The sequence below is a fragment of the Sander lucioperca genome, chromosome 19, assembly GCF_008315115.2.
Source record: "Sander lucioperca isolate FBNREF2018 chromosome 19, SLUC_FBN_1.2, whole genome shotgun sequence".
NCBI classification, from domain to species: domain Eukaryota; kingdom Metazoa; phylum Chordata; class Actinopteri; order Perciformes; family Percidae; genus Sander; species Sander lucioperca.
Genome location: NC_050191.1, coordinates 6750982 through 6764381, shown reverse-complemented (window position 1 = coordinate 6764381; position 13400 = coordinate 6750982). Strand labels below are relative to the sequence as shown.

At 38.7% G+C, this 13400-nt stretch overlaps 1 long non-coding RNA gene across 1 annotated transcript; it reads left to right on the top strand.

Moving 5' to 3' along the window:
- The first annotated feature begins 723 nt into the window (after positions 1 to 723).
- LOC116066322 lies at positions 724 to 7468 on the top strand. Its single transcript, XR_004108933.2, has 3 exons — positions 724 to 959; positions 4510 to 4514; positions 7458 to 7468. It is a non-coding gene; the product is annotated as an uncharacterized LOC116066322 (long non-coding RNA).
- Positions 7469 to 13400: the final 5932 nt, after the last annotated feature.

Below are 13400 nucleotides of genomic sequence, written 5' to 3'. Positions count from 1 at the left end.
TAATAATCCCCTAAAATCACCAAAGTTTTTTTAAATTTTGACTATATCCAAGTGTTCTTATTACTGTATAGATTTAATACTCCATTGCTATGGAAATAAGCCTGTTGTTCAAATGAACCTGATTATGCCCTTGGGCGCTTGAGTAAATAAATAAATAAAATATGTGGCAGCCGTTGTGTGCAGTAAACTTTCATACTGATATGATGACCAGTTGTAGTTTTAGTGCTAGTAGGCCTATTAAGAAGTGCGGATTAATTCAGGTAGGACTATGTGTAGACGTATTTTATTATGTGTATTATGAGGTGGTCCGCGAACAGGATTTTGCAAGGTTTATTGCGTGTTATTTCTGATCCTTTTCTTTTTACAATGGCCCCACCTCATCCTTTCCAACATGATAGCTTGTTGTTGTTTGAAAAATATGACGTAAACACTGCAGTCCTCTCTGTTATCTCAGCTGCACTCAAAGTGAAACAAATTAGCTTCAGACTGATGTGTCAGGCCTGTGTTTTAGTTAACCTCTTATTAAAAAGGGTCCAATTCTAAACCCTGCAGTGTGGTTCATTTAGTTAATCTTTTGAAGTATGAACGAGTGTTTTATTATGCTTATATCAGATGAAGAGACTTAAACAGCTATTTGTGCAGCTTTCAATAAAGTGTTTTGGGCTTTAGAGGCTTTTCTGTCCTGAAAAAGTAACGAGGCATGTTTATAAAGTGAATGAGAACATACTGTATGATTGGGTTTGACCTGAAAGATGGTATTATTTCTTTAAAAGGGTAACTACCGTTGTTTTCAACCTGGACCCTATTTTCCTATGTTTTTGTGTGTAAGTGACTGATAGGAACAACAATCTTTGAAATTGGTCCAGTATTAAGTGTGAACGCTGTAAACGGCAGCCACAGACCGTGCTGCAATGTAACCCTATGCGGCAAATGTGTTGTCAATTTGGTCCACTAAAAGTGTCTTGACAACATTATGGATCTATCCCTACAGAGATAGACCTTTTTTATTGGAAAAGTGGAAAGGCGACCAAAAATGGCTTTTCATAGTTTTATTTTGTTTCTGTTGAGTTTGAATGAAGTATATTTTACGATGCTAAAATTACTGTTTATTTTCACAGAGTCTAGGTTGCTTTAGTGAACGCAATTTTGCGGATGTTTTTATGTTTAAAAAAAGGATCTTACACTTTCAGACAATTAGAATATTAATCTGAGCCTGTCAATGGCAAAACAAGCACTTTTGTGAAGGTAACTACAAGCTGTACAATTGCCCTATTAACTTACACAGGTTGAAAAAAATGGTAGTTCCCCTTTAAAGCTTATATAAGTTGTCTATCACAGATTAGGAAATAGTTTATGACAGTATCATGTCAGCTAATTATGTGACTACTACTACTGTCCATATCAGCACAGAGAAGCCGTATAGTTCCAGGTCAACTATTGTGGATATTATCTTCATATTCAACGTAAAAAAGGGCTAAGCCCATACAAAATGTAAAATACTGTTAGTGTAATGTACTGAAAACACAAACATTTGACACTGATTTCATGTCTGAAAATGTAAACTCTCGGCTTTATTTGCTTTACGTTGGCAATTAATGTGTGGTATATATGCTGACATGAATGTGAGTATATGTGAGTATCGATGGATGATAAATGGGAACATTATTTATTAATTTATATATATACAGTATATATACTTGAGCCTGCAGTACTTGAGTTCACCTGAATTTTGTTGTATTTTTTACAATGACAATAAAGTCTATCTTATCTGTCACTATATTTATGTAGAATTTGAAGTGTACAACAAATGGCATGTGAAAAGTTGTTATCAGGAAAAGATGCTTTAAACCAAATTCCTATCAATGGGAAATGAACCCGCCCATACTGATTGGTCGTTGTGCAAGGATCGTCCAGGATTAGACCAGAGGTGATCTTGGGGTGCATTTCACCCTCTGCTGGTGCTTTGAGAATTACACAATTAGAATTATTCTTTTTGTCTTATTTGTGCTGGTTTAGCGGCTGCAATCTCCTGATATTGAGAGTAAGAGCTGACACACATGGCATCAGGTCAAACCAGTTTAAAGTGGAAGTTGAACTGTGAGTATTATGCTCCTTGTACCTCTTGCTGTTCTTTACAACCAAGGTATAAATGTGTTTATGGGAGGTCATGCACTACAGGTTTCTACATTCGATAATGACCAATCAGAGCAATTTCAATCTTGGACTGGATGGTCACAATGTTTTTTGTTTTTTTTTCATATGTGATTCATATGTTGCTATAGATGGATATTAAAAATAATTCATACAAGTTTACGTTTTTCAAATGATGTTGTAGCTGTGAGTGTGAAAATCAAGCACGTAGGAGTTTTAAATACCAGTAAACTACTAAAGTGGCAGCTACGTGTCAGACTGAGTAATCCTAGATACCAGCTCAATAATTCATGAAGAGTGCTTGTCATTGAGTCATTATCCGCAATGATCATAAAATGATTGTAGTTATGACGATGATGTGTTTAACTCTGACAATATCTTGACTCAGGTATTTCTTTTTATTGACTTCTTTTGGACTTCTCCACCCTGTTGTTAAGACACACTTTGGTGTTGATATATGCAGCTGATGTCATCCTTTTCTTTAAAGTGGACCTATTTGGCCTATATAGCATTTTTAGGTTCATACTTGTATTTTGTGATTCTACTAGAACATGTTCACATGCTTTAATGTTCAAAAAAACACTTTATTTTTCTCATACTGCCCATGGCTGCTGCACCTGCATTCACCCTCTGTATGAGATGCTCTGAACGTCTGTCAGAAATTACCAAAATTGGCCGCCAAGATTACAGCTGTCTGGCGTTAGCACGCAGCTACTGTTGCTAGCAGTGGACACACATAGCAGCACTTAAAAACGCAGATAAAGGCTTCTTAATGGTCTGATCTAAATGTATCTTTTACTCAGCCTACTTTCTATTAAAGTATGTATTTGACCAACAGAGGGAGTGAGAGTCCACAAATAAAACCTCAAAACTTCCAGTGATACTGTAGATATCCTACAACATATATAAGTGAAACTTTTTCAGTAGAACAGCAAATTTGTATTTAACAGTTCCACATCATGTCCTTCCAGCTCTGTTCCCAAAAATCTGCACTAAGCTGAGCTGACTGAGCCAATTTGGCATGTAAATTGTCCCGTAAACAAGCCCCATGATGACAAAAAAACATCAGTATTGTCAGATAATATTGAAAGGCCATAATAGTAATACTGCATGTTTTATGGTGCTTGTACTTTACAATGTAAACTGAGGGACATATTGTACTTTCTACTCCATTAAATTCCTTTCACAAGCGGTTACTTGGCAGATTACACTACACTACACTACACCTCTGGCTCTACATGCCACTGTACCTACTCTGCTGTAGCGTTCCTTTTTACTACTGTTTAACTTATTTTATTATTTATTTTACATTTATTTTATCGTTATTAATACATACTGTGTGTATATGTTTATACTTATATTGTTTATATTCTTTTTATCCTTCTTATATTTGAGAATGTGTGACATGCACCAACAACACCATGACAAATTCCTTGTATGTGCAAAAAACGTACTTGGCAATAAAGCCCTTTCTGATTCTGATTCTGATTAATTTTCTACAAAAAAATATACGTATGTGAAGAGTTTATAAAATATAACACATTGTTGAAGATGAAACTACTCAGGAGTTTGTAAAGTAGTTCAAATTAGCTCGACCTCGACCAGCTCTACTATGAGGTACAACACGTCAGCTCTGTTTTCGCATTAGTGCATGAGTTAAAATTCAGAATCACTTTATTCCACAACATTTTTCAGAAAATACTTCTGTACTTTTACTTAAGTTTAAGTGGAGGATTGTTTTATTGCTTCTTTTACCCCAGAAAAGGGATAATGTAAGTAACAGGAGCGTGATGACAACTTAAAACCAGATGAAGCCAAAAATGTCAAGATAACAGAGCAATTGATGAACTTTTAAAGTGTTGAAACTTTGCGGCTTTCCCAACGTCATCCTGCAAGAATCCCTATGAATATTCTTTGTGAAGAGATATTTGGCCATAAGGTGAAGCATTTTTTTTCCAGAGCTTATATAAAGAGTAAAATCCACACACACACACACACACACACACACACACACACACACACACACACACACCTCTCATCCTCCAGCTCCAATGCCTTTATTTCTATTTCTTACCTTCTGCCTTTCGTCACAGCGCTCTGCAACTCCTCGCTGCTCACTCCCTCATGTTTTAATCAATTTGTCTCCCACAGTGTCTACTGTCTTTTTACTCGTTTTTCCTCATGTTGTGACATGCCAAACCTGGCACACATGAAGCAGTCTTTCCAGTTAGGTATTTTCCGTACAAACAAGCCAACTTGACCACAGCATCTTACAAAAAGTTGGAAGCAAGACCAACCTATCCTCAAAAAGAGTTTTTAGAAGTTTGTGTTACCTTGCAGACGGAGCGCTGTTTCCAGTCTGTGTGCTAAGCTAAGCTATCTGGCCGTCCAACATAATTTAATTATGATGCATTCATGTCATATGGCAGTTAACATAATTACAAGTTTCAAACTTGTAAGTAGCAACAATCACATCAACATAGCTGTAATTACAAGGAGATGCAGATTTTCCAACATGTCTGACTTAATGCAGGAAAAGGCAAACAAACATGGCCGCCTCACATCAACCAAAGTCTGTCATTCATGTCAACAAACCCAGATTTAAGGGATATAGTTATATAATCTATACATAAACCCTCACACATCCAACTCTGCATTCATTTAACCGTCCCTGTAAAAACATTTATACACTGACACACTGCAGAGAGAACACAGTTCAAAGACATGATGTACTCTGAGTATTTAACATTCCTTTTAAATGACGGAAATACAAAGTCAAACTGACACAACAACAGACAGTTGACTGCAGGTGAACACAGTCATACAGCAAAGCAGACCTCTGATTGGTTGGTTGATTTTAACTACAGTGGCTGGTTTATTGGCTCAACAAATAGACCTATGGAAAGTAAGGGTTAAACTCTCTCTCTCTGTCTCTCCCTCTCTCTTTACACACACACACACGCGCACACACACACACACACACACACACACACACACACACACACACACACACACACACACACTGCCAGACCCTCAGGTAGAGAATTACAGGTATTAGAGTGGCAGACAGACAGCTATGTCTGCTCTGCTTCAGATATGAACTGAAAGCTGCGGCTTAGGGCACTTTAATAATACACCACTTTGCAAGTGTGTGTGTGTGTGTGTGTGTGTGTGTGTGTGTGTGTGTGTGTGTGTGTGTGTGTGTGTGTGTGTGTGTGTGTGTGTGTGTGTGTGTGTGTGTGTGTGTGTGTGTGTGTTTTGCCACTAGAGGACTCTGCTACACAGAAATGAAAGAAAGGTGTGTTAGTATCAATCATTAACATGTTCTAATGTTGGAACATCTGATCTGAATCAAACTTAGTTAAAATTCAAAAACCTCACCATACAGCGCTGATGTGCCCACTGCCAGAAAAAGGTGGATTTACTCACCATTACATTTTGACCATAAGTGGTGCTGAGCTGGAGTCTTTGATTAACTTGGCATTAATACAGAGAGCAATTAATGTCTAATGTTAGGCTGGTTTATGAAAGATAGGATCATATATTTGTAGAATACATGTAATGTTCAAGTTAAAATCTTTGGCAGGCTTTTTGTGCTAATATGGCTACAGAATGTATCCACCTCTGAAACCCAATAAAATGTAGGTGAACACATGAGCTTTTGGAGACTGTCCTCCCCTGACAAACGGCCACATAAGTCGTTTGTTCAAGCAGCAATTACGACTTATAGTAACATTTATAATGGTGGCGCCCTCTAGTGGCTGTAGTAGTTATGACGGGAGCAAGGGTAAAGTGATGAATTACAAGAGCACCAAATTTCAAACAAACATACTTTCACCCAAGAGACTGAGGTTTGTGTTCCGATTGAAATAAAAGTAAACGGTGAGGGTTGTTTTTTATTTTAAACCTCCCCAAGTAGTATTTTAGCCTAAACGTAACGAAACTGGGACTATTTGAGAATGTTATTGACACGTTTAAAACCACGATTGTTGTTATCTGGCTGCGATATGAGGTTGTATTTCCTGTCACCGCTTAAAACCGACCTACTGTATATCATGGAGGACTTGTTGCGTTTTTTTCAGAATAAATACTTAAACTTAAAACCTTTTTTCTCTATCGCTGAGGGGTCACTGCAAAGCACTTTAAAGAGATCACCTGTCAATCAAACTTGCTGTTTATTATGACTTATGTTTTTTCCAGGAATGTCTCTGTTTAAGTGTCTTTCTGCAGTGGAGCTCTCAGTCTGTCTGTCTGTTCTTTAGTTTATTCTGAATAAACTGGAAATGTGAGCTACATACACAGTAACTACACTGGATTTATGTTAAACACCTACCGTGTTACGTCTTGCAGATAAAGAGTATCATAACATACATTTATTTATAAAAATGTTGCAGATTATGATTTAAAACCTTGCATGAACATTGCCGAATAAGGAGAAGAGGTTTTTCTCTTTCTTTTGATGGTCTCTGTTAAAGTGCCTCTATATAGGCCAGTGAAAGCTACGAAGGAATAATTCATTACTCCAGATAGAGCTGGGTCACACTCTCTAATCCCAGACCCCTACCTGTCTGACTCCTACAGAGTCATGGGAAAAAAACTCTCTCACACGCACTCACTTTCTTCCTCCTCCAAACTTTCTTTTCTCACCCAATTCTCCAGCTCTCTCACCCCTAATCCCCCCTGGAATCTCAGACCTGTGTGTGAACCAGACTGCGGTCTGACTGATATGAGTTTTTAAAGGCTGAGACCGATACTGATCCCTCTAGATTGAAGATGCCGTCAAGCCTCCGTGTCTTTAGATCTGACTACTTTTATGGAAAAGTTAAAGTATCCAGTTTTCCTCTCTGAGCTAACTTTTCATGAGTGCAGAGAATCTTCTGGAACAAAGATCTTGGGCATTACATTTACAGATAAGAATACTGATATTTATAATAATTTAAAATGCATGCATATATATATATATATATATATATATATATATATATATATATATATATATATATATATATATTCTAATTACAGTCTGATGAAAGTCTCTTGTTAGAAAATTTTAAATTCCCAGCAAATATAAAGAGTTGAAGCAGCCTCTTTAGAAAAACTAGACATTGATCAATCAAGTATCCTTTGAATGATTATTTTGAACAAAGACTCAGTGAAACATTACTGAATCCATCTTCAAAAACAGAAAACTAAATGACCTGAATTATTGTGATGCAGAACCTGACAATTTTAGTATGCTTAGGTTCAACTGTGGAATGTATTTGCCAGAACACAAAATGAACATTTTGGTCAGCAGGAATGTGTAGTTTTGCCGTTGTAGACGTTCTCTCAGAGAGTCTCTGTGTCTGCCGACATGAACGAGTTTGTTTGCAGTCTATTTTAGCTTATCATGTTTAAAAGTGTATTTTTTGCAAAGGAAGAAATATAGAGAGGCCTGAGGTGAAGGTGGGGTGAGAGGTTGTAGTTTAGGGAGGAGGTAGGAAAAGGAAACGGTCATTACTTTCGTTCTTACTAAAACAATGGAACAGAAATAAGAAGTGAGCAGAGATTATAATCACAGACACAGTATGATTATTTACTTAGAAGTCTAAAGAAATAGATTAAATATAACATAATGTAATTCGTTCCGACATTATATCATAGTAATATTGGATTTTCTTACACTAATCTGTTAATGATGGACGTCCTGTAGTTCCCCTACCTGGAAAAAAAGTATCATTCTAAATTCAATATTGTTGGGTGGTTTGACTGAGTAGCAACGTTTTCAAGTATTTTTCTGACAATTCAAAGATGCTTAATCTTATTATTCCAAAACATAACTGACAGAGTCATTGATAACTGCCCTGAAGTGCAATCCACGGCAGCAAATCCCACAACGAGACAGCATTAGTAAGACTAAAACGGAAAGGGTAGGTACATGTTGGACACTGATCCTCGTCCTGATTGGTTGTCTGTCAATGTGATTTTAGTTTTTTAAAGTCAGAAACCATAACGGAAATGCGGCTCTGCATTTTCATTTATTCGTTTTTTGAATCGAAATGACAATCGGAAAAAACATGCTATTTCTGTTTGATTGTTTCTTGGTTCAAATGAAAAAACAAACTATCAAAATGAGCACGGACCCATTTGTAAAAAACAGACCAGTCAGATCCGTGTCCAATATGTACCTACCCTTTCCGTTTCAGTCTTGCTAATGTCATGTTGTGGCAAATTGTTGTCGCGTTGTAGCATTTGCTGTCGTGTTGTGGCATTTGCCTTCGCGTTGTGGTATTTGCTGTCGCGTTGTGGTATTTGCTGTCGCGTTGTGGTATTTGCTGTCGCGTTGTAGCATTTGCTGTCGCGTTGTGGCATTTGCTGTGGCGTTGTAGCATTTGCTGTCGCGTTGTAGCATTTGCTGTCGCGTTGTGGCATTTGCTGTCGCGTTGTGGCATTTGCTGTGGCGTTGTGGCATTTGCTGTCGCGTTGTGGCATTTGCTGTGGCGTTGTGGCATTTGCTGTCGCGTTGTAGCATTTGCTGTCGCGTTGTGGCATTTGCTGTCGCGTTGTAGCATTTGCTGTCGCGTTGTAGCATTTGCTGTAGTGTTGTGGCATTTGCTGTCACGTTGTAGGATTTGCCATCGCGTTGTGGCATTTGCCTTCACGTTGTGGTATTTGCTGTCGCGTTGTGGTATTTGCCGTCACATTGTGGCATTTGCTGTCGCATTGTGGCATTTGCTGTCGCATTGTGGCATTTGCTGGCATTTGCTGCCGTGGTTTGCACCCACGTACTTAGTTGCTACCCAGTGTGTGATGCAATAGTCAAAACTGAAGTAAAATTAAATTACCTAAAAGAAAAAAACACGCAAAGACATAAAAGTTCACACATAACACGTGATCAGCAACAAGATAAAGTGTTACTTCCACATACTTGACATTATGAACATCCAGACACACTGAGACACTTTCTGTGTGTTAGAAACAGCAGCAACAGAAGATGAGCTCATCTCTGGTTAAGCTGCAAAAAAAATCCTGAAACCGCTAATGACGGCTAACTGCTGAAATACCCACACGTGTCACCGCGGCTGGCAGAGGCTGACACCTAAATACAGCGTGAGAGACTGGAAGCTAAAAGTGAAGCTGGCCACAGATACCAGCTGCTAAAAGCAAAACGCTGCAGTCACACCGCCTGCTGTGGTTATTAAGCCAGAGGCAGCTGCTGTGTGGTTTGCACAGATCTGATAAGTGTTCTTCATATTTTTGAAAAGGTTATTGTTCATGCCAGTGTTCTTTAAATAACTCTGTTTTATGATTATTTTAGGCCTTTATTATATAGGACAGCTGAAGATGTTAAAGGGGTGAGAGAGGGGGAATGACATGCAGCAAAGGGCCGCAGGTCGGAGTTGAACTTGCGGCAGCTGTGACAAGGACTGAGCCTTAGTACTTGGTGCGCACACTCTACCAGGTGAGCTATCCAGCCCAACTAAGTCTGTTTTCTACTTAAAATGTACAAGTAGGCTGTGTGGTATTCAACATTAATAAAAAATATTCTTGTAAACGTAAGGCTCACAAGTGAGACCCATAATGTCTTGCTCTGCTAGTAGATCTGCATAATACTTTTAATAATAATGATGTTTTTTTTTATATACTTGTGTGAACTTCTACCTAAGTGCTTCACATTGACATCCTGTGTGTGTTATTGATCATGTTGAGCAAGTATTTAATTAATCAAACTGGAACATCAGAACAGAGGGTGGCAGTAACGACACGAGCAAATCCATACTTCCTGTTCAATACATGGGCTCAAAGAACAGTCAGAGCCTCCCTCTCTGCAACAGCAACAGTTACATAAGAGGCAACCTTTCTCATTCTTCAAAACACACTGCAGCAGCTTATGAGAGTTGGATGAGAAGATTGATACCATGCTAATGTCTCTATGTTAAACTGAGGAGGAAATTAGCTTAGCTTAGTGTAAAGACTGGCATGGGTTTGTCATATGTTCAACACACCTACCAACACCCCTAAAGCTGATGACCCAACACATTGTATCTTGATGGGTTTTTTTATACAAATACCAATACAACACTTTCTGCACCAGTTGTATTAAATGGTGGATTATTTTCCTTATTTAGGCAGTCTTATCAGCAAGAACACAGAGACACAGAAAGACATTAGAGGGCAGGATTGTGGGGTGTTTTACTAAATCTGCAACACTTGGAAGTCCAAGCAATACAGCTTTAAAACAAAGTTATATTGTACGTATAATACTGTTCTCTGAAAATCCAGACTCCTTTGACAGAAACAGTCATTTCACCTCGCAGAACACGGAAGACGCTGGTCTAATGTTACCACTGCCTAACGTGCTGTCCACAGTAGTAATGTTAGATTGCTTAACGTCTGTGCTGCGTTCCGGTTATATTGTCTCTACAAGTACTTTACAGAACAAATCGCGTGTTTATTAAGCTAGTATCTACCGTCCACTCCAAGCACTCCTGCAATTAAACTCCATGCCTTCTCTATTCTGGCGTTGTCCTTATAAAAAAGATCTGTGATGTCGTATTATGTTTTTCAACCTCCAAGACGAATCACTTGTCCTTGGTGTTGTAGAGGAGACATATACAATATTGGGGGGTGTCTTTTGGTCAATTGACTGGATAGCCTCGCTGTTTCACTTCCTGCCCGGCTGTCCGAACGGCCCACGGCTCGCGTGAAAATAGATCTGGCCTTTAGCGGCTTTATGCACGCCGCTTCATGCACGCTTCTGGGACACGTGTGGCGCGGCTGGTGGAATATCAAGCATTGACTTGAATGGCAGTGATTGCTCGTGGGGGTCCTGCGCCTCTAGCCTGACGTCGTTGTACTCAGATTCTAGTCAGAATATGAGTCTTTCTGCTAAGGCTGAGTCGGCCGAAAAAGAATACTGATGGACTCGGCCTTTAATAAATAAAAGTGAAAGATATGTCTAAAATGAATTAGTTAATTAGTTAACAGGTATTTGATTATTTTTTTATCCACTTGGGTTCAGCAGAAACAAGCCGATATAAAGGGTGAGATTTTCCTGGGAGGGATGCGTGGGATTTCCCCTTTTCTGGTCTATATATCCCTGCCTCTGCTTAATTATTTTTATCCCCTCAAAGTGATTAATGCTACTTCACCAATAGGCCATATATTATATACCTAAATTAGAAGTAGGCCTATTTTAAAGTAGAGTAAAGCGCTGTAACGTGAACAGTTTATAGTGCGACAGAACGATAAAATCCGAGCGGCAGTTGCTGGTTGTATTTAGCCGCTCCAGAGCTCCGGGACGCCGGCTACCAGCGGCAGTTGTTTAGCCTCCAATAGGTGACTGCGAGCTGCAGGCACCGCCAGATGACGTTTAGCCAGAAAAAGTGAGCGTCTTGTGGCGATGACAGTTAAATTTAGGCACCAAAATGACTAGTTAAGTTTAGGAAAAAGGTGGTTTGATTAAAACACTCCCAAGGAACGAACGAGTGTTTCCTGGTTGAAAGCATTCTGTTTTCGCCGCGAAGTCAACCCCGCTCTCCGCTCTCGGGCTTGAAAGTGCTGTGTTTTATGTTGACACCACGTTGTGCTATTTTGAGAGGATTTTTCCATTGAATATTGAAGTTCATAAAGAAGGATTTTGGCATGGCTGGCCAAGTGGCACTATCCATTTTGTTGCGTATGATCAAAAATCGCACTCTGCCGATATGTATTCTCCTTTTATCTCTGTGATGATTACTCCACTCCTGAAAGAAATATCTGTCTGTTTAAATGCTAAATGCTTCACGTTTCACCAGATAGTTGCTAACTTTGTCTGGCGTTAAGTACTGTATAGCAATACCACAGTGTAGCAAAATAACTGTGGTAGTACTTGTGCCACCACTGGGTGTTTGGAAACAAAATAACTGCTGAGCAGAAACATTTTAGTCGTTGTAGTCATCAGTACGTCATGAGGTCCCGATTGGAAAAACAGAGCTGTACACTGTGCCCTGAGACACTTTGGACACCATGATTGTTGTTGTCCCTCTCACCCAATCAACCTCATGCTGGTCGTGAAAGAACACAAGTTGATTGGTTGAGGTCCAGTCATGGCAGTAATTTAAGGCACCATTAATTAAGAATTAAATCTGAGATAGTGACATCAATATTTTGTACTCTGAATCCAGCATAACAATGTCAAACCAAGCACATTTAAATAACCAGATTTTTGCGTTGTAATAAAGTTCTACTCCAGAAAAAAATCCCAAAAAGCCTTCTTTTGCTTCAGAAGGATGTTTTTATATTAGTTTTTAATCTCTGGCAGCATTTGTTTGTGTGTGTGTGTCTTGTTTGTACCAAGCTACCTGTTGCCAACAGGCTTAGTGTTTTACATTAGTGACAGCCAGGAGTCACTTCCAAAACATCCTCTGTGTGTGTGTGTGTGTGTGTGTGTGTGTGTTAGACACACCAGACAATCCATTGTTATGTGTTTGCTGACATGGTGCATCATCCGCGGGATTGCTACTGTTGCTTTCCCAGTAGCACAATGAACAGGCAATGCAGAGATGCTGAGCCCAACACTCCATGGCTTTATTTAGCTGAATGACACACGCACACATACACGCACATACACGCACACACACACACACACACACACACACACACACACACACACACCCACACACAGAGCAAACAAAGAAAAATAGTGTGTTTGCATCTCAAAAGGAGTGAGAGGACAGGGGTTCAAAAGGTTTTACAGTAAAGGACATAATTTTCTTCAGCCATGGAAAAATACTTTTATAAAAATAATTTTAGGCATAAAAGAGCTATTTAAATCTGCTTGTTTTCTTGTGCTCTGAATGTTGCGTTCAGGGTCATTTAAAGCCAAATGTAGAAAATGAGACAAGAAATGTGCATGAATTATTAAAGCGTCATTGTTCCATATATGCTATCTTGTGTTTCGAAAGATAAGATTATATTAAAGCAGCTTACGGCAAGATAAAAGCCAAGTTTAAGAATAGTTACATACACAACAGAATTTAAATGACATTGTAAGAAATATAAGACCAGTAGATGTGCAGATTAAGAGAGCAAATACTCTAATGATTATATTGGCATTCAAGTCAGGTCTATAAATAAGGTCTATAAATTGTCTATTCAAAATATATAGTATGTAGTTATTGTATTGTAGAATGTGAAGATTTGGATATGTGCAATAAAAGCTGTTCACATTATCCAAAAATCTTCATCTTGCAAGAACAATGAGTACAAGGTGGGATATTCCCCATTCC